The sequence below is a fragment of the Heterodontus francisci genome, chromosome 41, assembly GCF_036365525.1.
Source record: "Heterodontus francisci isolate sHetFra1 chromosome 41, sHetFra1.hap1, whole genome shotgun sequence".
Lineage (NCBI taxonomy): Eukaryota > Metazoa > Chordata > Chondrichthyes > Heterodontiformes > Heterodontidae > Heterodontus > Heterodontus francisci.
The window spans coordinates 21,936,072-21,960,895 of NC_090411.1; the positions used below are offsets into that span (position 1 = coordinate 21,936,072).

The following is a 24,824-nucleotide window of genomic DNA, read 5'->3' on the forward strand; positions in this document are numbered from 1 at the left end:
CGATCACAGTCCTGAACGCCGTTCCTGATTGTCGTCAGAATTTTTAGTTGTAGTTTAAGCTAGACATTTTCTCGGGTTCGGTACAGTCCTGTATGCAGACCTCACATCCATGCCACAAAGTGCATTTTAACTTCAATGGAAAAGAAAATGGAGCGCAGTGAAAAGCAGGCTGCTGATTTGCTGTGAGCCCATTTTGCACGATTGATGCAGACCAATTTCACCCCTTCTGTCAACTACAGAGCGGTTAATTTAACCTCAGCGGTGGGGAAAAGAATGCAAAGCATCAGTAGGGATGATATTAATAATCAGTTGGAAGGGTGAGGCTTGATAGAAAAAGGCTTCAGAAAAGAGGTCTAGTTTGCCAAACCTGATCCTGTGATACTTGATACTGTGGTATCGTAGCTCAGTGAGATTTGGTAGATGTCATCCATTTGGAGTTCCAAAAAGATTTTGATAAACATGGAACATAGAACAGTACAGCACAGTACAGGCCCTTCGGCCCACGATGTTGTGCCGAACCTTTCACCTACTCTAAGATCAAACTACCTACCTACCCTTCATTCTACTATCATCCATGTACCTATTCCAAGAGTTGCTTAAATGTCCCTAATGTATCTGCTTCTACTACCACCGCTGGCAGCGCATTCCACGCACCCACCACTCTCTGTGTTAAGAACCTACCTCTGACATCTCCCCGAAACCTTCCTCCAATCACCTTAAAATTATGCCCCCTGGTGATAGCCCTTTCCACCCTGGGAAAAAGTCTCTGGCTATCCACTCTATCTATGCCTCTCATCATCTTGTACCCCTCTATCAAGTCACCTCTCATCCTTCTTCGCTCCAATGAGAAAAGCCCTAGCTCCCTCAATCTTTCTTCGTAAGACATGCCCTCCAGTCCAGGCAGCATCCTGGTAAATCTCCTCTGCACCCTCTCTAAAGCTTCCACATCCTTCCTATAATGAGGCGACCAGAACTGAACACAATATTCCAAGTGTGGTCGAACCAGGGCCTTATAGAGCTGCAGCATAACTTTGTGGCTCTTAAACTCAATCCCCCTGTTAATGAAAGCCAACACACCATACGCCTTCTTAACAACCCTATCAACTTGGGTGGCAACTTTGAGCGATCTATGGACATGGACCCCAAGATCCCTCTGTTCCTCCACACTACCAAGAATCCTGTCTTTAAGCCTGTATTCTGCATTCAAATTTGACCTTCCAAAATGAATCACTTCACACTTTTCCAGGTTGAACTCCATCTGCCGCTTCTCAGCCCAGCTCTGCATCCTGTCAATGTCCCGTTGCAACCTACAACAGCCTTCCACACTATCCACAACTCCAGCAATCTTCGTGTCATCGGCAAACTTGCTAACCCAGCCTTCCACTTCCTCATCCAAGTCATTTATAAAAATCACAAAGAGCAGAGGTCCCAGAACAGATCCCTGCGGAACACCACTGGTCACCGAGCTCCATGCTGAATACTTTCCATCTATGGGCCAGCCAATTTTGTATCCAGACAGCCAACTTTCCCTGTATCTCATGCCTCCTTACTTTCTGAATGAGCCTACCATGGGGAACCTTATCAAACGCCTTGCTAAAATCCATATACACCACATCCACTGCTCTTCCTTCATCAATGTGTTTTGTCACATCTTCAAAGAATTCAATAAGGCTTGTGAGGCATGACCTGCCCCTCACAAAGCCATGCTGACTGTCTCTAATCAAACCATGCTTTTCCAAATAATCATAAATCCTGTCTCTCAGAATCCTCTCCAATAATTTGCCCACTACCGACGTAAGACTGACTGGTCTATAATTCCCAGGGTTATCCCTATTCCCTTTCTTGAACAAGGGAATAACATTTGCCATCCTCCAATCATCCGGTACTACTCCAGTGGACAGTGAGGACGCAAAGACGCCAAAGGCGCGGCAATCTCTTCCCTCGCTTCCCGTAATATCCTTGGGTATATCCCGTCTGGCCCCGGGGACTTATCTGTCCTCATATCATTCAAACTTTCCAGCACATCCTCCCTCTTAACATCAACCTGTTCCACGCTGTCCTCACAAACGACCAGGTCCCTCTCACTAGTGAATACTGAAGCAAAGTATTCATTTCGGACCTCCCCTACCTCTTCTGACTCCAGGCACAAGTTCCCTCCACTATCCCTGATCGGCCCTACCCTCACTCTGGCCATCCTCTTGTTCCTCACATAAGTGTAGAACGCCTTGGGATTTTCCTTAATCCTACCCGCCAAGACTTTTTCATGTCCCCTTCTAGCTCTCCTCTAAGTCCATTTTTCAGTTCCTTCCTGGCTACCTTGTAACCCTCTAGAGCCCTGTCTGATCCTTGCTTCCTCAACCATAAGTAAGCTTCCTTCTTCCTCTTGACTAGCTGTTCCACATCTCTTGTCATCCAAAGTTCCTTCACCCTACCATCCCTTCCTTGCCTCATCGGGACAAACCTATCCTGCAGTCGCAGCAAGTGCTCCCTAAACAACCTCCACATTTCTGTCGTGCCTTTCCCTGAGAACATCTGTTCCCAATTAATGCTCCCCAGTTCCTGCCTAATAGCATTGTAATTCCCCCTCCCCCAATTAAATATTTTCCCTTCCTGTCTGCTCCTGTCCCTCTCCATGACTATAGTAAAGGTCAGGGAGTTGTGATCACTATCACCGAAATGCTCTCCCACTGAGAGATCTGCCACCTGGCCTGGTTCGTTGCCAAGCACCAAATCCAACATAGCCTCCCCTCTAGTCGGCCTATCTACATATTGATACATAAAATGTTATGTAAGGAACTTAAGTCCGTTGATGGATTGCAAATTGGCTCAAGTTGGGTAGAGAGTGGGCAGGTTTTAGGTAGAGCTGCTGCCAGACAGGTTGCGGTCACCAGTGGGCTGGGCCAGTGCTGATTGGTGTAACCTCCGTTTTTTATTATTGATCTGGAGCAGGACGTAGATAGTACAGTTGTTAAATATGCGGTAGAGTCAAGATTTTAGAAGAAGTCAAATTGGACAAGTTTGCCCAAAGCTGGCAAATGTTCCTCGGTGTAGTTAATCGTGTGACAGATGTCGGGTTGATAGTACAAGTGAGAAGCAGGCTGAATATGGGAAGTTCAGAGGGGAAGTGAAAAAAGAATTGAGAGAAGCAAGGAGAGAGTATGAGTAGAGACTAGCAGCTAACATAAAAGGGAATCCAAAAGTCTTCTATAGGCATATAAATAGTAGGAGATGGTGGTAAAAGGAGGAGTGGGCCTGATGACTGGAGCATTGCCAGTGTTACACCGTTGTTCATAAAGGGTGTAAGGATAAGTTCAACAACTACAGGCCAGTCATTCTAACCTCGGTGCTGGGAAAGCTTTTAGAAACGATAATCCAATACAAAATTAACAGTCGCTTTGCAAATGTGGATTAATGAAGGGAAGGCGGCACAAATTTAAGAAGGGCAAATTGCGTTTCCCGACCTTGATTGAGTTTTGTGATGAGTTAACAGAGAGAATTGATGAGCGTGATGCTGAGTGACAGGAAACAGAGAGTAGTGCTGAGCGGTTGTTTTGCAGACTAGAAGAAGGTATATAGTGGTGTTCCCCCGGGGTCAGTATTCAGACCACTGCTTTACTTGATCTATGTTAATGACCTCGACTTGGGTGCGCAGGGCACAGTGATGGACTTGAAGAGGACATAGACAGGCTGGTGGAATGGGCGGACACGTGGCAGATGAAATTTAATGCAGAGAAGTGTGAAGTGATACATTTTGGTAGGAAGAACGAGGAGACGCAATACAAAATAAAGGATACAATTCTAAAGGGGTGCAGGAGCAGAGGGACCTGGCGGTATATGTGCACAGATCATTGAAGCTGGCTGGGCAGTTTGAGGAAGCGCTTAATAAGGCATACGGGATCCTGGGCTTTAGAAATAGAGGCATATAGAGTTATGGTGAACCTTTATAAAACACTGATTCGACCTCAACTGCAGTATTGTGTCCAATTCTGGGCACCACACTTTAGGAAGGATGTGAAGGCACTAGAGAGGATGAAGAAAAGATTTTTGAGGATGGTTCTAGGGATGAGGGACTTCAGTTACATGGATAGATTGGAGAAGCTGGGGCCGTTCTCCTTCGAGAAGGTTGAGAGGAGATTTGATAGCAGTGTTCAAAATCATGAGGGGTCCGGACAGAGCAGATCAGGAAGAAACTGTCCCCATTGGTGGGAGGGTCGAGAACCAGAAGACACCGATTTAAGGTGAATGGCAAAAGGACTAAAGGCGACGTGAGGAAAAACTTTTTGATGCAGCGAGTGCTTAGGATCTGGAATGTACTGCCTGAGAGTGTGGTGGAGGCAGATGCAATTATGGCTTTCAAAAGAGAATTGGACAATTACCTGACGAGAAATACAATTTACAGGGAAAAGGCGGGGAGTGGGACTCGCTGAGTTGCTCTTGCAGACAGCTGGCACGGACACGACATAAGGCCTCCTTTTGTGCTGTAACCATTCTATGATTCTGCGTGTGCAGTTCTGCACAGTTGGTTGTTGCATGGTCACTCACACCCTGCAAGACACGCAACTGCTTTAAAAAGTTTATGTTCCACAGCAGCCTCTGACAATGACGTACGTACGTGTGGACAGGCACAACCCTCTCCCATCTGATTGGTAGAATACTGGCAATCTACATACCTATGAAGCAGTTTCACTGACAAAGGAAAAAACAGCAACTTCTGTCAACTAATCTTCTGTTCCAATTAGAAATCCAGAGAAAAATATGCCGACAGTGAAACCGTCAGCAGTTATACGTCTTTGGACACAATCAGTCTGACGTAAAAGAGGGAGGGCAAATGGGGCCTGAGGACACCGTAACCTATACCGGTATCGCTTCTCGGCCTTTTGGCTAAGATCAAGTGTAGTATCTGTTCTTATCAGTTTAATATCTGATACGTCCCTTATCTGGGGACCATATATTAAATTGATTTTTGGAGCAGGGAGATGGAATAGGGGCTTGCTTCGTCCACTCCACGCATCGACCTGGTATTGCAGTATCTCTGGGAACGGTGCACCTCCCTTTCAGGGGATTTTTAAAATCTAAAAACAGTATTCTAAATGTTCGCAAACTGTACATGCTCCTCTGCTCGCAGCATCCTCGAGTGGCAGGTTCTGTCGTAAGTTCCGCACGTCAAACTGCCGCGTGACGCTGTGAGTTGTTGTTTTTGGCGCCTGTCGCCAAGCTGCTGTAGCCACTTGTCGTTGTGGTAGTGCACGCCAGTCCACAGGATGTAGCTCCATTTCCTTCTTCCGCCAGCTAGTGACTCCCAGCTCTGATAGTACACGCTGCCCCATTTGTCCTCTGGTCTTGGCGACCTCACCGTACGCAAGGCGCTTGGGTGCTCGACCGTCTTCCATCCTGCGGACGTGTCCCATCCGCCGTCTGTTACATTCGTGCCAACACACTTGGGAGCTCTGCCTTTGGGCAGGACTGCCGCATTTGTGATGTTGTCCTGCCAGGATATACCCATAATGTGCCGCAGACAGCAAAGATGGAAATTATTCAGCTTCTTTTCCTGGTAGCTGCACGTCGCCCATGTTTCACAGCCATACAGCAGGGTGCTGAGAACACAGGCCTTATAAACAGTGCTGAGAACACAGGCCTTTCAACAATCAGCTTGGTCCTAAGGGTCCGCTTGCTCTTATCTCATGTGCATTTCGCGAGTCGGCAAAGCTGGTAACTGCTTTCCCTATGCACGTATCAAGCTCTACATCAAGGCACTGATTGTCTGTCACGGTGGACCCAAGAGAGTAGATCTGCTAGCCACTTCCAGTGGGGTGTTGTTTAGTGCGATCAGGCGCGGAGACGCAAACCTTGACCCATGACCTTAGTTTACTTGGAGAACAAGTTACAGGCATGGGAGAGACAGTCTGTGAGTCTTTGTAACTGAGCAAAGATGGTACATAAACAAATTTTGCAGTCGAGTATCCCACATTTGGGGACATCGCAGGCGTCAGCACACCCAAAGGGCAATGGGTTAGCTTGGTCCCGGGAGAACTTTTTCCCCCCCAAAAATATACTTTATTCATAAAAATCTGTGAAAAAAATGCATTACAAAACAGTTCAAAACAGTACCAAGCTGACATTCCAAAAAGTGCAAAGGAAATCAGTTTTCTTCGAGACAGGAGTGAGTTGCCTCACAACCCTTCCATTCTATTTTTCATGCCATGTGCATTTTACAGCAAACCCATATTTGGTGTATACAGCCCGAGGGGTTTCCCATGGGTCCAGTCCCTCAGTTCACTTTGGTGGGAGTACCTTACACAGTGGTCTTTCCCCATTGAGCCTTTACAGGGTCTGTCCCAAGCTTTAGTGCGTCCCTCAGCACGTAGTCCTGGACCTTGGAATGTGCCAGTCTGCAACACTCGGTCGTGGACAACTCTTTGTGCTGGAACACCAGCAAGTTTCGGGCAGACCAAAGAGCGTCTTTCACTGCATTGATGGTCCTGCAGCAGCAGTTGATGTTTATCTCAGTGTGCGTCCCTGGGAACAGCCCAGAGCTGCTTGGGATGAACTTCGACAAAAACCACTGCATCTCTTTCCACACCTGCTTTGCAAAGACACATTCCAGAAGGAGGTGGGCAACGGTCTCTTCCCCACCACAGCCACCTCGAGGCAGCGTGCGGAAAGTGGGTGCGAGACTCCGGGCGTGCAGGAAGGATGTAACGGGGAGGGCCCTTCTCACCACCAGCCAAGCTACGTCTTGGTGCTTGTTTGAAAGTTCTGGTGATGAGGCATTGTGCCAAATGACTTTGGCAGTCTGCTCGGGGAACCACCCGACAGGATCCACCATCTCCTTTTTCCGTAGGGCCTTGAGGATATTGTGTGCAGACCACTGCCTGATGGATTGGTGGTGAAAGGTGTTTCTCTGCACAAACTTTTCCACGAAGGACAGGTGGTACGGCTCGGTGGAACTTGATGGAGCATTCTGCGGCAACGTGGCCAGACCCATCCTTGGCAACATCGGGGCCAGATAGAACGTCGGCACGTAGTGAGACTTGGTGTTTGCGGAATGGGGTTGTACGCAGAGCTTGATGCAGCCGCACACAAAAGTGGGCATGAGGATGAGGGGGAGGTTGTATAACTTTTTTGCCCCAAGCTTTATCTAGAGGTTTGAAGATGGTGTCTGTGCGGACAGGCTCCACTTCGGATCTCCAGATAAAGTGTAAGGTGGGTCGGGTGAGTGCCGTGGTGCAGGACTGGGATTATGGAGCAGAGCTGCGGTGTCATGGTGTCATCCAAGATCTGGCCATTGGCACCAACTTGACCTGATCGTCACCAGAAGACACCATCTGCCCAGCGTTCTCCATGCCCGCACCTACCATCGCCACTCTCTTGTCAGCAGCAAAGTGAGGGCCCAAGCCCAAAGGTTTCACAGTTCCAAACAGGACGGCCCGCCACGCATCGGCATCCCTGCTACAAGAAATGATGCCAAGTGCCAGCAGTTCGCATTGGCGCTCGAGCAATTGCTACCTGCTAAAGGTTTACCAGGAAAAGCCGATGTTGAAATTGATGAAGCTTGCAAATCTCTGGGCTCAATCATCTATGACACAGCGGCAGCAGTGACATTTGGTAAAGGCGGAACACGCAACAAAGACTGCTTTGTGACCTACTCAGCAGAGATGACATCTGTCATTGAAGCAAAAAGCAGCGCCTACCTGATGCACAACATAAAGCCAACAGCCAGAACACTCTATGACTTGAAAGTAGCCAAGGCAGTCGTGCAAAAGACAGGGAGACACTGCGCACATAAACACCGGAGCAACCTATGTCCAGAAATCCACACTGCCTGTCACAGTGTGAATCTATGTGCTATGTACGATGGGATCAAGCTGGCGCTTGGTCCTACCATTACCACAGTTGCCCCTCTGAAATTGGCCTACGGTCAAGTACTCAGCGACAGAAGCAAACAGATGTCCCACTGGGTTGGACACGACTGTGAGCTGTACTCCCGTGACACGGGCATCTCCCAGCCTGCGCTTGACGCTCTTCTGCAGCTTCCTGTCATGGATCACTCGAGCTTGAAAAGGTCATTGATTCCTTTGCCCGCAGAAAGGCACCCGGCAAGGATGGAATTCCAACCGAATTGCTTAAGCACGAAAATCCCATTCACTGCCACACCTTCGTGACCTCCTCTTTCGCCGTTGGAGGGCAGGATCCTTCCTCAGGACATGTGTGATGCAAAGAAATTATCACGTTACGCAAAAACAAAGGTGACGGAGGAGACCGTAACAACTACTTGCCAGGGACATCTCGCTCCTCAGAGTCACTGGGGTCTTGCTGGAAAGACTCTGTCTACTGGCAGATCAAGTGTATCCAGGAGGACAGTGCGGTTCCCGTGCTGACAGATCTACACTGGGCATGACCTTCACCATACGCCAGCCGCAAGAGAAGTGTCGGGAACAGGACATGCCTTGCTATCGTAGAGCTCACGGAATCATTTGACACCGTCAGCTGAGCAGGACTGCACATGATTTTAGAGAAAATTGGCTGTCCACCAAAACTCTGTAGTCTCACCCGTTCCTTTCATGACAACGTGCACAGTTCTGTACGGTTTGGTGGCTCCACTTCCGACAGTTTCAGCATGAAGAATGGAGCGATACAGGGCTGCGTCCGAGCCCCCACTTTGTTTGGTATTTTCGTCTCCACGCTCCTGACCTTTGTCTTCCCTGCAGATATGGAAGGAGTTTGCCTGCATACTAGGTCAGGCGGCAAGCTCTAGCGTCTATCCAGATTGAAAGCGAAGACAAAAATGCAGCACGACTTGATCAGAGAGCTCCTCTACGCTGATGATGCCGCGCTAGTGGCCCACACGGAAACTCAGCTACAGCCACTCATGGAGCGTGTCTCCCATGCCTCTAACCTCTTCCCTCTTACTACAAGTGGCAAGAAAACTGTGGTTCTGGGGCAGGGTGTCACATCTACGCCCTCGATCGGACTAAGCAGCACTCCGCTGGAAGTGCAGATTCTGCAACCTTGGATCAACGGTGACACACAGTCTGATTCTTGATGCAGAAGTCGACACACGCAGAGGGAGAGCAGCTACCACCTTTGGCGGACTCACAAAACGTGCATGGAAAAATAACAAGCTCGCACTTTGGACCAAGTTGCTGGTTTATGAGGCCTGTGTTCGCAGCACCTTGTTGTACGGCTGTGAAGCATGGACGACTTACAGCTGTCAAGAAAGGAAGCTCAACCATTTTTATCATCGATGTCTGCGGCGTATTCTCGGCATCTCATGGAAGAACCAAATCGCGAATGCGACGGTGTTCTCAAAAGCAAATCTCCCGAGTATGCCAGCACTCGTCACGCAGAGGTGACTTTGCTGGCGCGGGCATGTTTGCAGGATGGAAGACGACCCATTCCCAAGGGTATTCTATATGACGAGGTGGGCAGAGCCAGAAGACCAATAGCTCCACTTCCAAGGATGCCTGCAAGCGTGACATGAAGGCCCGAAACATCGATTTTCATACGTGGGAGACACTAGCCAAGAACAGAGGAAAATGGCGACATTACCCCAGACTGGTGCACGCCACCACGACGGCCAGTGGCTACAGCAGCGTGACAGCAGGCGCCAACACGCAAACCAGCACCCTACAACGGCACCTGATAACCCCACCTCATATGCGGCACTTGTGGCAGGACCTGTCTCTCACAGATTGGCCTTTTCAGCCATCAGTCAAAGTGCAGCACATGAAACGATCGCATCGCCGATGGATTTGCTGCACGTCCATCATCTTACGTTGGTGGAAGGATGCCGCCGCCGACATATACAACCGGACACCGCGGGGGGCGGGGGGGCCCACTCGGCCCATTGTGCCTATGGCCGCTCGTTCAAAGGGAAATACAATTAGTCCTACTCCTGTCTCTTCTTTACCTATAGCCCTGCAAATTTTTTCCCTTCCAACTGTTTCTTGAAATTCCCTTTCCAACCTTATGATTGAGTCTCTTTCCACCATCCTGTCAGAATATGCATTCCAGACCAATTAAAGATTTATAGAGCACCTTTAACGTAATACAACGTCCCATGGCGCTTCACAGGGGTGTCAGAAAGCAAAATTGGACGCCGAGCCGCGTAAGGCCGTATTAGGGCAGATGTCCAAAGGCTTGGTCACCAAAGTAGGTTTCCACGAGCGTCCTAAGGGAGGGTAGAGAGGCGGAGAGGCTCAGGCAGGGAAATCTGGAGCTTCGAGCCTGGGCAGCTGAAGGCACGGCCGCCAGCGGTGGAGCGATAAAAATCAGCGATGTTCGAGAGACCAGAATTGGAGGAGTGAAAGAATCTCGGTGAGGAGTGAGCCGCAAAGAGGTTTCAGAGGTTGAGAGGAGCAAAGCCATGGAGGAATTTGAAAGCAAGGATGAGCAATTGAAACGTGTGGTGCTGCTCAAGCAGCGAGCTCAGGGGCGATGGGTGAACTGCACTTGGTGTGAGCTTGGACACGGGCAGCAGAATTTTGGAGCAGTAACCTTCTTAGTTACTTCTTTATTTGTTGCTGAGGCCATGCGGTTCTTCTTGAAGGAAAATGCCACGGTTCCTCGTAGATATTCCCTGCCACAAGAGACATCATTTTGACTTAAGGCCTGACTCGAACGCAGCACAAGGAAGCCTCGCTGGAAGCACCGACCATGCTGGAGGAATTTAGGATTCCTGCCGTGATGGCTCGGGTACCTTCAAGAATGATGTGCATTTCTATAACGCCTTTCACGATCACAGCACATCCCAAATACAGCCAATGAAGCACTTTTGAAGTTTAGGAAAGGCGGCAGCCAATTTGCGCACAGCAAATTCCCACAAACAGCAATGTGATGATGACGGGGTAGTGTTTGTTTTCGTGTTGTCGATGGAGGGATAAATTGGCCAGGTCGTGGTGGATAAGCCCCCTGTTCTTGGAAAGAGTGCCGCAGGATCTTTTGCGTCCGTCCACCTGAGAGGGCAGACGGACAAGGCCTCGGTTTAATGTCTCATCCGAAAGATGTTAGGAAACATGTAGATGCGTGTCTACAACCTGAATATTGCTGAAAACAGAAATTTTGTCAAAGCTTTTCGTCTTGCACTCATGAGGACAACTCGCAAGCATAAGGGAAGCAACAAATTTATACTATATGAGAAGAGAGTGCTGATTGGTTGGCAAGTAGACTGTGATTGGTAGAGGCGTTGCCATGGAGAAATTTAAAGCAGGCAGCTTGACTCTGATTGGTCAAGGCATTGCCCTGAGGAATGAACCAGCAAATGACTGTCACATATTTTGTTTCCCTGAAATAGGCGCAGTGTGTGTACATGTTCTTTCTGTCTGCAAAGAACAGGCCCCTGTGTATTAATATATGTAGCTTCCAGTACACGCAAATGCGCCACACAAATTTCAAACAAAGCTTGGCAGTTAACTGTCAGTCACCATAAAACTGTCAACGCCTCTACCAATCAGAGTCCCCTTGCCAACCAATCAGCAGTCTCTTCTCATACAGTATAAATTTGTTGCTTCCCTTACATTGGTATTCTTGCAGGTTGTCCTGATGAGTGCAAGACGAAAAGTTTTGACAAAATGTCTCTGTTTTCTTCAACCTTTTAATGTGGCTTCTCCTTGAATCAGTTACTGGCTATGTGGACAATGATCATACTGCAGAGAGTAAGATAGATTGCAAAGCCAGAGTTAAACAAAGGGAGGTAGGTTTGCTGGCTTTGGGAAACTGGTGAAATATTTCAAGCAAAGGAAGTGAATGTGACAAGTGAGGAAGACTTGACGGCCAGAACTTTCTCCCTATGTCCCTATTGGTGTTGTGGTGCAAAACTTGAAAAGTGCTTTTTCGAAGGCATCAGATTGTGAATGGTGTTTGAAAGGAAGAGAAGCCAAGCATTTCCTTCCTTTGCAATGTATACGTCTAGGGATTTCTTACTGGAAAACGCCTCGCGGCCTGAAGGAAGGCAGCTGAGGGGGTGGGGTGAGGGTGCTGATTTCCTATTAAGGGCAATATTCAAACGTCATTGCAGGCTCTGGATCCGTGCGGCATTTTGTCGGAAGGTGTAATGAATGATAGATTGCAATATTTGCCAAGAACTGACGTGAACAAAGAGCAGCAGATTGTGAATGGAGTGACAAGGCGATGTGTAAAAACGGAGTGTTTGAGACCGTAAGAGGTGGTGTGTGATGTCAGGTGGCAGTGTGTGGCAATATGTAGCATACTTACCTGGCAGGGGAAAGACCATGATCAAGAAGGTGGTTCTCCCAGGACGAGGCTAGCCCATTGCACTTCGGGTGTGCTGACGCCTGCGATGTCCCCAAATGCGGGATACTCGACTGCAAAATTTGTGGTAGTGGGGGACTGCGTTCGCGCTCTCCCCTGGTTTTACAAAGCAAAATTAGAACTTACTGTCTTTTTCAGCTTCTTTTGTTGCCATCATTTATTCCCACTGTTTTCTTTGCATGTACTCGCTCTTCTGCTTAATTCCTAACCTTTCTTTTATCTTTTCTCCACACACTCAGCATGTTGTATCAGCGTTCTCTCTCTCTCTCTCTCTCCATTGCGCCTAATAACCTGCTCATCAGCTGCCAGATGCTCACATTCTTGCTCTGTCTGCCGCCCCATACCCCACTCCTACTCTGTGCCACGCCGCTCACCCGACCCATCTTACACTTTATCGCCACGTCCAAAATGGACCCTGTCTGCACGGACACCATCTTCAAACCTCTACGTAAAGATTGGGACAAAAAAATTTATACAACCTCCCCCTCATCCTCATGCCCACTTTTGTGTGCCGCTGCATCAAGCTCTGCCTACAACCCAACTACGCAAACACCAAGTCTCACTACCCGCTGACCTTCTGTCTGGCCCCGATCTTGCCAAGGATGGGTCTGGTCTGCCCACATTGCCGCAGAATGCTCCATCCACTTCCACCGTGCCGTACCACCTATCCTTCGTGGGAAAGTTTGTGCAGAAAAACACCTTTCACCACCAATCCATCAGGCAGTGGTCTGCACGCAATGTCCTCAAGGCCCAAGGGAAAAGGAGAAGGTGCATCCTGTCGGATTGGTTCCCCGAGCAGACTGCCAAAGTCATTTGGCACAATGCCTCATCATCACAACTTTCAAAACAAGCACCAAGACGTAGTTTGGCTCGTGCTGAGAAGGGCCCTCTCCGTCAGATCCTTCCTGCGCGCCTGCAATATCACCGCCTCCGTACACTGCCCTCCAGGTGGCTGTGGTGGGAAACAGACTGTTGCCCACCCCTTTCAGCAATGTGCTTTTGCAAAGCAAGTGTGGAAAGAGACGCAGTGGTTTCTGTCGACGTTCATCCCGAGCAGCTCCGTAACACAGGAGTCTGTGTTCTACCCTCTGTTCCCAGGGACGTCTACCGAGATAAACATCAACTGCTGCGGGAGGACCATCAACCCGGTGACAGACCCTCTTTGGTCTGCCCGAAACTTGCTGGTCTTCCAGTGCAAAGAGTTATCCACGACTGAGTGTTGCTGACTGGCCCATTCCAAGGTCCAGGACTACGTGCTGAGGGACGCACTAAAGCTTGGCCAGACGCCGCAAAGTCTCAATGGGGAAAGGCCACTGTGTAAGGTCCTCCTACTGAAGTGAACTGAGGGGCTGGACCCATGGGAAACCCCTCAGGCTGTATACTCCAGATATGGCTTTGCTGTAAAATGTACACGGCATGTAAATTGGAATGGAAAGGTTGTGAGGCAACTCCCTCCTGTATCGAAGAAAACTGATTTCCTTTGCGCTTTTGTTTTGAACTGTTTCGTAATGCATTTTTTTAAACTGATTTTTATGAATAAAGTACATGTTGGGGGGAAAAAATCTGTTCTTATCAGTTTAATATCTGATACGCCCCTTATCCGGGGACCATATATTAAATAGATTTTTGGAGCAGGGACATGGAATAGGGCCTTGCTCCGTCCACACCACGCATCGACCTGGTATTGCAGTATCTCTGGGAACGGTGCACCTCCCTTTCCGCTGCTGCTGCTACACTTCAAACTACAAAACCACGTACAACCATCCCGTCAAAGCTGGCACAGTTTACACAGCTACTCACAAACGGCTAAATCCACAAGATCATACATACCCTTCAAATGCTTGAAAGCTAAAACATACACTCAACAATTAAACATCCCATTACTCCGCCACATTCATCTATTTACGCGCACAAAACTTACACGCACAGCGTGCAAACAATAAAACTCTGCGCAAACCTCCAAACCAACTTAAGCTGCAGCCAGCACAAAGGGAGCCGCAGTACAAGGAAATAAACCACAATTAGCCCAAAAGGAGGACCAACGGCAAGCAAAGGAAGTCCATCAGCAGGACGCAAGACAGTTCCTCATACAAAACAAAGCAGCTGAAACAGTACTCTCGACATTCAGTGCAGGAGAACTACTCCAATCAGGAAAAGCTGTTTCCCCTAACCAACGGGGTACCTGTTAGGAATTTAGATTGCCAGTCTGAAAACCAGGAAGCTGTCCATGACTGGACGTCTACCCGCTAATATGATAGCAAAGGTGGCATTTACTGGAAGGAGAATTCGGCAATCACACATAGAGAGCATCAGCAAACAGCAATGACAGTCCATAAGTTGGCATCTTTCCATCTACGGAAGATGATGGACACGTAGCAAACAATTGATTTAGGTGGGGTGTCTTCTCTGCTCCTTTGCTGATGACTGTGAAGGACAATCCTCGAGAGGCAGGTTCTGCCACAAGTTCCGCACGTCTAGCTGCCAAGTGACGCTGTGAGTTGGTGTTTTCGGCATCGGCACATGTTGCCAAGCTGCTGTAGCCACTTGTCGTCGTGGTAGTGTACGTCAGTCCACAGGATGTATCGCCATTTCCCTCTTCCGCCAGCTAGTGACTCCCAGGTGCGATAGTCGACATTTAGGGCCTTCATGTCACACTTTGGCTGCCCCATTTTCCGTCTGGCCCTGGCTACTTCACCATACACAACGTCCTTGGGTATTCGACCATCTTCCATCCTGCAGATGTGTGCCGTCCACCGAAGCCGTGTCTGTTACATCCGTGCCAGCACATATGGGAACTCTGCCTTTGAGAGGTCTGCCACTTTTGTGATGTTGTCCTGCCAGGATATACCCGTAATGTGCTGCAGACAGCTAAGATGGAAATTATTCAGCTTCTTTTCCTGGTAGCTGCACGTCGCCCATGTTTCACAGCCATACAGCAAGGTGCTGAGAACACAGGCCTTATAAACAATCAGCTTGGTCTGAAGGGTCCGCTTGCTCTTATCCCATGTGCAGTTCGCGAGTCGTCAAAGCTGGTAGCTGCTTTCCCTGTGCACGTATCGAGCTCTAGATCAAGGCACTGATTGTCTGTCAAAGTGCACCCAAGAGAATAGAATTTGCTAGCCACTTCCAGTGGGGTGTTGTTTAGTGCGATCAGGGGCGGAGATGCAAACCTTGACCTTAGTTTACTTGACACTTAAAAGTCAAGGGGAACAAGTTACAGGCATGGGAGAGACAGTCTGTGAGTCTTTGTAACTGAGCGAAGACAATCCATAAAGAGATCATCATTCCAGCCAGCCATCCTGAAATACAAGTCACCCATGAGGACTGTATTAAGGCAGTCAGGAATCAGCCCTATCTGATGAGGATAACTCCAAAATTGCTGGATTAAAGTGTTGAAGACGAGAGTTAGAGACATTGGAGAGAAGTTATCGTGGCCAGCAACAGTATGCTTCTCAAAGTATCTTTCAATCCAAACATCAGGACATGACTAGGCCCACCTCAGGCAGAATGATCTGCTCAGCTAACATTCCCAAGAAGTAAGTTCAGGAGACGTGTTAGTCGTAGCGAAGCATGAAATAGCCAATTGGTGCATCTTACATCCTGAAAATGGATCCTGACATCTTGGATCAACTGAAAATTTTGATTCAAACGAGAATGCCTCTGGAGGTCTGGTTTCTAGCAGAAGGTACAAACAAGGCCCAACAACAACTCACTAGCCATATCCCACTTTAAAGGCCGAGGACCTGGAGGTTACAATGGGATGAAGTTCAGTTGTAGGCAGGCTGGAGGCAGCTCGGTGAAGCCACCGATCAATGCAGGAGAGAGGTTTGGAATTCAGCCCCATGGTCCACTGGAAGTGTAGAGTGAGTGGCCTCAGGTATTAACAACAGACCTGGGGAGCAGTAGGCGTGAATCCCGGGGATCAAGAACAGCAAAGATCGGAGATGGAGAGAAAGGGTAAATCCAGCAGTTCAGGGCAGATGAAGAAGATGGCTCAAAGAACAGCTGCTAGGCACACAAGACTGGGAGCAGCAATGGCAGCCTGAGGAGCCAGTCGATCCAGCGCAAACAGAACATCTAGACCAGTATCTCTAAAATACATCCAACAGAGCACGGCACTGCAGTGCAGAGCCAGCATTTCCTGAGCATCAGGGCTGCCAGTGATCACTGAAAGGAAGAGAGGTGTGAAGCTGTTATCTTATAGCTGTTACACCATTGTTGTCTCAGCAGTGACTAGAGATGGAATTTTTTTACTGAAAGCAACTCCTCTTAAAGACTAATCCGAGAGGGTCGAAGAGTGCGAGACTGAGCAGCGGCACCACTGGCATTGAAGCGTCGTAGGAGAGACCCCAAAGAAGATGGGCCCCAAGAGCAGGTGTCAGCCAATGAGGAGCACGCAAGACCGAGAGCTGCAGGAGGAGCCCGAGGAGCCAGTCCATTCAGCAAGCTCCGAAAGCAGAGAAGAAATATTTGTTTCTCTTTCAGTCACCCCTTGCCTGAGTAAATTGCAAAAAGGTCCTAAAAAGCGACTGTTCCGCCCACTCACAACCCTGCACCATTCGTCTTTTCTTCAGGTTAGGTTTGAGTAAGCATTGCAGCCTCCAGCCACAAACCGGTCTCAGGCACAGAGATAAGGGCCAGCACCATGACTGCACCCCCGACTCCTGCCCATTACACAAGACAGGACATCATCTGAGCAGTAGTAAGCAGTCGAAGAATGGAATCTGGCTTCACACTAGGCTACAAAGGAATCCTAAGAGGGCCAGAGAGATCAGATTATGAAGGAGTTTACAAATTATAATTTCTTGGCTTTTCGTTAAGATCAGCTGAAGTACAAACATTCTTTACAAATTACTATCTGTTACATTCCCTATGTAGGGGCGAAAAATACAACTTTGCAACACAGATGGAATCGGGACTTGCTCCATTATTACAGTGCCCTAATTGAAATGAACAAATATCCTTTCTGCGATGCATAGAATCGTAGGAAGATACAGCACAGGAGGAGGCCATTGGGCCCATTGTGTCTGCAGGCTGTTTGGTTGGGCCAATCGTTGCCAGATATGACTGGACGACATAAAGCACCATCTCCATCAGCAAGACCACCTCCCAAACATCACCTGACTACAACTCTGCCTCGGGACTTCTGCTGCTGAAACCTTCATCCACCCCTTTGTTACCTCCACATTCAACTATTGTAATGCTTCCTCGCAACTTGCTCCCTCCATACACTGAAGCTCATCCAAAATTCTGCTGCCCCTATCCTGACTTCATCACCGAGTTCATTCACCCATCACCCTTACGCTCGCTGACCTACATTGGCTCCCAGTTTGGCAATGCTTTGCTTTTAAAATTCTCAAGCTTGTTTTCAAATCCCTCCATGGCCTCGCCCTTTCCTATTTGTGTAACTTCCTCCAGCCCTGGCAGCCTGTGAGATGTCAGCGTTCCTCAAATTCTGGGATCTTGCACATCCTTGATTTTCATCCTTCCACCATTGGTGGCTATGCCTTCTGCTGCCTAAGCCCTAGCATCTGGAATTTTCTCCCTAAACCTCTCCACATTTCTACTTCTCCCTTACACTTTAAGATGCTCCTTTCAACCTATATCTCTGACCAAGCTTTTGGTCACCTGCCCTAATATCTCCCTGTGTGGCTTGGTGTCAAATTTTGTTTGATAGCTCTCCAGTGACGCACCTTGGGACTTATTACTATGCTAAAGGCGAGTAGTGAGTTATGACGGTCTGGAATGCAGTGCCTGAAAGCGTGGTGGAACTGGATTCAATAGTAACTTTCAAAAGGGGGATTGGATGTGAACTTGAAAAGGAAATATTTCCAGGGCTATGCAGCAAGAGTCGTGGAGTAGCTTGGACAGGTCCGTTCCTGTGAACATGGAGAAAAAGTTTCCACTTGTGGGGAAAAACCAAAATTACAGGCCATAAATATAAGATAGGCACTAACAAATCCGGGGGAAACTTCTTTACCCAAAGAGTGGTAAGATAGCGGAATGTGCTACCGCAAGGAATAGTTGAGGCAAATAGCATAAATGCATTAAAAGGGAAGCTAAATAAGCAGATGAGAGAGAAAGGAATATAAGTGTATGCTGGCCGAGTTAGATGAAGCCGGGGAGAGGAGACTCGTGTGGAGCATAAATGTCGGCATAGAGCAGTTGGGCCGAAAGGCCTGTTGACTCGCTGTTATGGCTTCTTTCTGTGCGGTATGATTCTGTCCGTTATAATGGTTTCCTAGCAAGTGGCGGAAGGTAAGAAATGGCTCTACACGTATCAAATATAGAGTAGCCTATGTTAAGCAATGTACATTGAGTTTGGCTGCTGGGCAGTGATCCATCAATGATCTCAGAGAACAGTGACCATTCCTATGATGCCACAGTCGTCAGGCAGGGATCAGGAAGAGTTACTGCATTGCAAACAGAGCAGGCTCTAGCTATTAGTTGTCCACTAACTCAAAGAAAACTACTGGGCGAGCCGAAGTCAGGAGGAGCATAAGTTCTAAAGGATCCACCACATTTTGCTTAGCAGCCATTGGATAGTGAGCTGGATCAGAAGTCCTGGCTGAGTTTAATTTTACTGCGGTTCTGCCAGATTTCAGGGAAAACAAACAGATCAAATTTGGTGTTATGCTTCAGCATTTCATAAGAAACATTAAAATTTTAGTCCCACGGGGCTGAACAATGAACAGATGCAACTGAGGAAAATGCAACCGCAACTTATATTTATAGAGCACATTTAACATAATGAAACATCCCAAGGCACTTCGCAGCAGGGTTATAAAACAAAATTAGACGCCGAGCCACGTAAGGCAATATTAGGGAAAATGGCCAAAAGCTTGGTTTTAAGGGGCGCTGGAAAGGAAGAAAGCGAGGTGGCGAGTCGGAGTGCTCTGGGGAGCGAATTCCAGAGCTTAGGGCCGAGGCAACTGAAGGCACGGCCACCTGCGGTGGAGCAATTAAAATCGGGGATGCTCAAGAGAGTTCAAAATTAGATGAGTGCATTTGTCTTGGAGGGTTGTGGCCCTGGAGGAGATTGCAAAGGTAGGGAGTGGCAAGGCTGTGGAGGAATTTGGAAACCAGAATGAGAATTTTTAAATCAAGGCATTGCTTGACCGGGAGCCAATGTTGGTCAGCGAGCACAGGGGCGATGGGTGAACGTGACTTGGTGCAAGTAAGACACAGGCAGCAGAGTTTGGATGACCTCAAGTTTACGGAGGGTAGAATGTGGGAGGCCAGCCAGAAGTGCATTGGAAGAGCCAAGTCTAGAAGTAACGACGGCATGAATGATGGTTCAGCGGCAAATGAGCAAAGTCAGCCGATTCTATGGAGGTGGAGATAGGTGGCCTCAGTGATGGCGCAGATATGTGGTTGGAAGCTCATCTCGGGGTCAAATATGACACCAAGGCTGCAAAGAGTCTGGTTCAGTCTCAGACAGTTGCAAGGGAGAGGGGTAGAGTCGGTAGCTCGGGAATGGAGATTGGAACGGCGACCCAAGGCACTGGCTTCGGTCTTCTCAGTATTTAATTGGAGGAAATTTCTGCTCATCCAGTACTGGATATCAGGCAAGCTGTCTGATAATTTAGTGGAGGTGTCGAGAGAGGTTGTGATGAGGTAGAGCTGGGCGTCGAGGCGGCCAAGGATAGATCCTTGGGGAACACCAGTAGTAATGGTGCGGGAGCGAGAAGAGAGGCTGTTGCAAGTGATACAATGGCTACGATTAGATGGATAAGATTGGAAACAGGCAAGTGCAGTCCCGCCCAGCTGGACAACTGTGGAGAGGCGTTGGGGGAGGATTGTGTGGGTCAACTGTGTCAAAAGATGCAGACAGGTCGAGAAGATCAAGGAGGGATCATTTCATTTTGTCACAGTCAATTAGGATGCCATTTGTGACTTGAAGAGCCATTTTGGGACTGTGATGGGGCAGAAACCTGTTTGGAGGGATTCAAATATGGAATTTCATAGAACTGTAAAAAGGTTATGGCACAGAAAGAGCCCATTGTGTCTGCACCAGCCGAAAAAACTAGCCTCCCAATCTAATCCCACCTGCCAGCACCTGTTCCGCAGCCTTGCAGGTTACAGCACTTCAGGTGGAGGTCCAGGTACTTTTTAAATGAGTTGAGGGTTTCTGCCTCCACCACCGATCCGGGCAGTGAATTCCAGACACCCACCACCCTTTTGGGTGAAAAAGTTTTTCCTCACGTCACCTCTAATCCTTCTTCCAATCACCTTAAATCTGTGCCCACTGGTAATTGACCTTTCCGCTAGGGGAATCGGATCCTTCCTGTCTTCTATGTCTAGGCCCCTCATAATTTTGGACACCTCAATTAAGTCACCCCTCAGCCTCCTTTGTTCGAAGGAAAACAAGCCTAGCCTATCCAATCTTTTCCTCATAACTGCAATTTTCAAGCACTGCAACATTCTTTTAAATCTCCTGTATACTCTTTCCAGAGCAATTATGTCCTTCCTGTTACGTGGTGTCCAGGACTGTACGCAAAACTCCACGATCACAGTCCTGAATGCCGTTCCTGATTTTCGTCAGAATTTTTAGTTGTAGTTTAAGCTAGACATTTTCTCGGGTTCGGTACAGTCCTGTATGCAGACCTCACATCCATGCCACAAAGTGCATTTTAGCTTCAATGGAAAAGAAAATGGAGCGCAGTGAAAAGCAGGCTGCTGATTTGCTGTGAGCCCATTTTGCACGATTGATGCAGACCAATTTCACCCCTTCTGTCAACTACAGAGCGGTTAATTTAACCTCAGCGGTGGGGAAAAGAATGCAAAGCATCAGTAGGGATGATATTAATAATCAGTTGGAAGGGTGAGGCTTGATAGAAAAAGGCTTCAGAAAAGAGGTCTAGTTTGCCAAACCTAATCCTGTGATACTTGATTCTGTGGTATCGTAGCTCAGTGAGATTTGGTAGATGTCATCCATTTGGAGTTCCAGAAAGATTTTGATAAACATAGAACATAGAACAGTACAGCACAGTACAGGCCCTTCGGCCCACGATGTTGTGCCGAACCTTTAACCTACTCTAAGGTCAAACTACCTACCTACCCTTCATTCTACTATCATCCATGTACCAAGAGTCGCTTAAATGTCCCTAATGTATCTGCTTCTACTTCCAAATCTCCCCTTTGACCTCTGGGAGAGAAACTAGAGAGAGATGTGAGTTCCGGGCCAGGGCACGGGGACTCTTTAGAGGAAGTTTTGTCCAGTGGGTGACTGGAAGGAAGGGAAGCAGCACAGGCAGCTGAACTAAAGGCCTCGATCTTCGTGACAAAGAGGTCCATGAGCTCCTCGGACTTATTATTGGAGGTGAGGGTGGAGGAGAGAAATGAGAGGGGTTTACGAAGATGGTTTACAATAGAGAAGCGAAGCCAGGGGTTATCTTTGCATTCCAAGATAGTAATCAGTTTTGGGAGAATAGAGCAAGACCCAATAGTGCTTTATGTGATGTAGCCAGGTCTGGTAGTGAATGGCTGAAGCAGTTGTCCACCATATCCTTCACAACTGCATTCTTCGGACTTGAGGGAGAGGAGATGAGGGCCGTACCGGGGGAAGTGCCAGGGTGAGAGAGAGTAATGGCTTTACTGGGGACTAGGGCATCACAGTTGGAGGTGAGGGTGCAGTTGAGCAAATCAGTAGCTGCTGAAATGTTGTGATCAGAGAGCCAAAGGCAGTTGTAAATGAATTGGAAGATAGCATTCCGGGGTGGATACAGAAAGAGGTAGTGTTGGGGCGTAGAAGGGGCAAGTGGGTGGAGAGTGATACAAGAAAGTGATCAGAGTTGGCATTATCCGATGGGAGAAGCAAGCCCACGTTAGATGGCAAGGTCAAGGGGGGTAGCTGTGAGAATGGGTTGGGGAGTTTACATGAAGCGAGAGATATAGTGAGAATACGATGGCGGTGAACTCAAAGGGGAACGAGAATGATGAGTTGAGATGGAGGTTGAAATCACCGAGAATGAGAAGCAGTTTGGTGCAGAGGCTGAGGGAGGAAAGCAGTGAAGATATCTCGGTGAAAATGTTATTATCATGCTTACGTGGGCAGTCGAGAATGAAGATTTTGAATAAGAGGTGAGAGGGATGGAGCAAGGTGAGATGCTCAAAGGAGGAGAAAGTGCCAGAGGAGTAAGGGTTCAGGCCAAGGTGTGATTTGGTGATAAGCACCACACTGGCACCGACAGTCTTGACAGGGCAGGTATTGGAAGGTATAGCCAGGTGGGCAGGCTTCATTTAGGAGGAAGGTGTCATCACCCCTCAGTCAGGTTTCCGTTAAGGCCATGATGTCGATGCAATCTTCAAAAATAAGTTCATTTTTGGCAAGGGCCTTGTTTGCAAGTGAACGGGTATTCTGGAGGGAGTTGAGCAGAGGGGTGGTGAGAGCTGATCCACTGACAGATTCCACAGGGTCAGAAGTGGGAGGGGTGAGTTGGACAGGAAGGAGATTGCCAAGAATAGCCCGCGGCGGACACTCTGGGCGGGAACTTCGGCGGAATAGTAGGATGGGGCAATTGGGCTTGCTGTTCCTAACGAGCCAGTGCCGAGTGCCTCGATGAGGATGTCAAGGGAGGCACAGAGGGAAGCTGTAGGCTCATCTAAGAGGGAGTCAAACCTGGCATGGTGCAAAAGAGCAGGAAGGCCGAGCAGGACCTTGAAGGGTTGGGGTAGGGAATTGGGAGGTCCACGATCACAGTCCTGAATGCCGTTCCGGCCGAGCAGGACCTTGAAGGGTTGGGGTAGGGAATTGGGAGGTCCACGATCACAGTCCTGAACGCCGTTCCTGATTGTCGTCAGAATTTTTAGTTGTAGTTTAAGCTAGACATTTTCTCGGGTTCGGTACAGTCCTGTATGCAGACCTCACATCCATGCCACAAAGTGCATTTTAACTTCAATGGAAAAGAAAATGGAGCGCAGTGAAAAGCAGGCTGCTGATTTGCTGTGAGCCCATTTTGCACGATTGATGCAGACCAATTTCACCCCTTCTGTCAACTACAGAGCGGTTAATTTAACCTCAGCGGTGGGGAAAAGAATGCAAAGCATCAGTAGGGATGATATTAATAATCAGTTGGAAGGGTGAGGCTTGATAGAAAAAGGCTTCAGAAAAGAGGTCTAGTTTGCCAAACCTGATCCTGTGATACTTGATACTGTGGTATCGTAGCTCAGTGAGATTTGGTAGATGTCATCCATTTGGAGTTCCAAAAAGATTTTGATAAACATGGAACATAGAACAGTACAGCACAGTACAGGCCCTTCGGCCCACGATGTTGTGCCGAACCTTTCACCTACTCTAAGATCAAACTACCTACCTACCCTTCATTCTACTATCATCCATGTACCTGTTCCAAGAGTTGCTTAAATGTCCCTAATGTATCTGCTTCTACTACCACCGCTGGCAGCGCATTCCACGCACCCACCACTCTCTGTGTTAAGAACCTACCTCTGACATCTCCCCGAAACCTTCCTCCAATCACCTTAAAATTATGCCCCCTGGTGATAGCCCTTTCCACCCTGGGAAAAAGTCTCTGGCTATCCACTCTATCTATGCCTCTCATCATCTTGTACCCCTCTATCAAGTCACCTCTCATCCTTCTTCGCTCCAATGAGAAAAGCCCTAGCTCCCTCAATCTTTCTTCGTAAGACATGCCCTCCAGTCCAGGCAGCATCCTGGTAAATCTCCTCTGCACCCTCTCTAAAGCTTCCACATCCTTCCTATAATGAGGCGACCAGAACTGAACACAATATTCCAAGTGTGGTCGAACCAGGGCCTTATAGAGCTGCAGCATAACTTTGTGGCTCTTAAACTCAATCCCCCTGTTAATGAAAGCCAACACACCATACGCCTTCTTAACAACCCTATCAACTTGGGTGGCAACTTTGAGCGATCTATGGACATGGACCCCAAGATCCCTCTGTTCCTCCACACTACCAAGAATCCTGTCTTTAAGCCTGTATTCTGCATTCAAATTTGACCTTCCAAAATGAATCACTTCACACTTTTCCAGGTTGAACTCCATCTGCCGCTTCTCAGCCCAGCTCTGCATCCTGTCAATGTCCCGTTGCAACCTACAACAGCCTTCCACACTATCCACAACTCCAGCAATCTTCGTGTCATCGGCAAACTTGCTAACCCAGCCTTCCACTTCCTCATCCAAGTCATTTATAAAAATCACAAAGAGCAGAGGTCCCAGAACAGATCCCTGCGGAACACCACTGGTCACCGAGCTCCATGCTGAATACTTTCCATCTATGGGCCAGCCAATTTTGTATCCAGACAGCCAACTTTCCCTGTATCTCATGCCTCCTTACTTTCTGAATGAGCCTACCATGGGGAACCTTATCAAACGCCTTGCTAAAATCCATATACACCACATCCACTGCTCTTCCTTCATCAATGTGTTTTGTCACATCTTCAAAGAATTCAATAAGGCTTGTGAGGCATGACCTGCCCCTCACAAAGCCATGCTGACTGTCTCTAATCAAACCATGCTTTTCCAAATAATCATAAATCCTGTCTCTCAGAATCCTCTCCAATAATTTGCCCACTA

At 48.2% G+C, this 24,824-nt stretch overlaps 3 non-coding genes across 3 annotated transcripts; all 3 read left to right on the forward strand.

The window, feature by feature from the left end:
- The first annotated feature begins 4,861 nt into the window (after positions 1-4,861).
- LOC137354025 (U2 spliceosomal RNA) lies at positions 4,862-5,052 on the forward strand. The gene has a single exon (XR_010970175.1). It is a non-coding gene; the product is annotated as a U2 spliceosomal RNA (small nuclear RNA).
- Positions 5,053-12,205: 7,153 nt separating this feature from the next.
- LOC137355050 (U1 spliceosomal RNA) lies at positions 12,206-12,369 on the forward strand. Its single transcript, XR_010970695.1, has one exon. It is a non-coding gene; the product is annotated as a U1 spliceosomal RNA (small nuclear RNA).
- Positions 12,370-13,792: 1,423 nt separating this feature from the next.
- On the forward strand, positions 13,793-13,985 carry LOC137354473 (U2 spliceosomal RNA). Its single transcript, XR_010970459.1, has one exon. It is a non-coding gene; the product is annotated as a U2 spliceosomal RNA (small nuclear RNA).
- Positions 13,986-24,824: the final 10,839 nt, after the last annotated feature.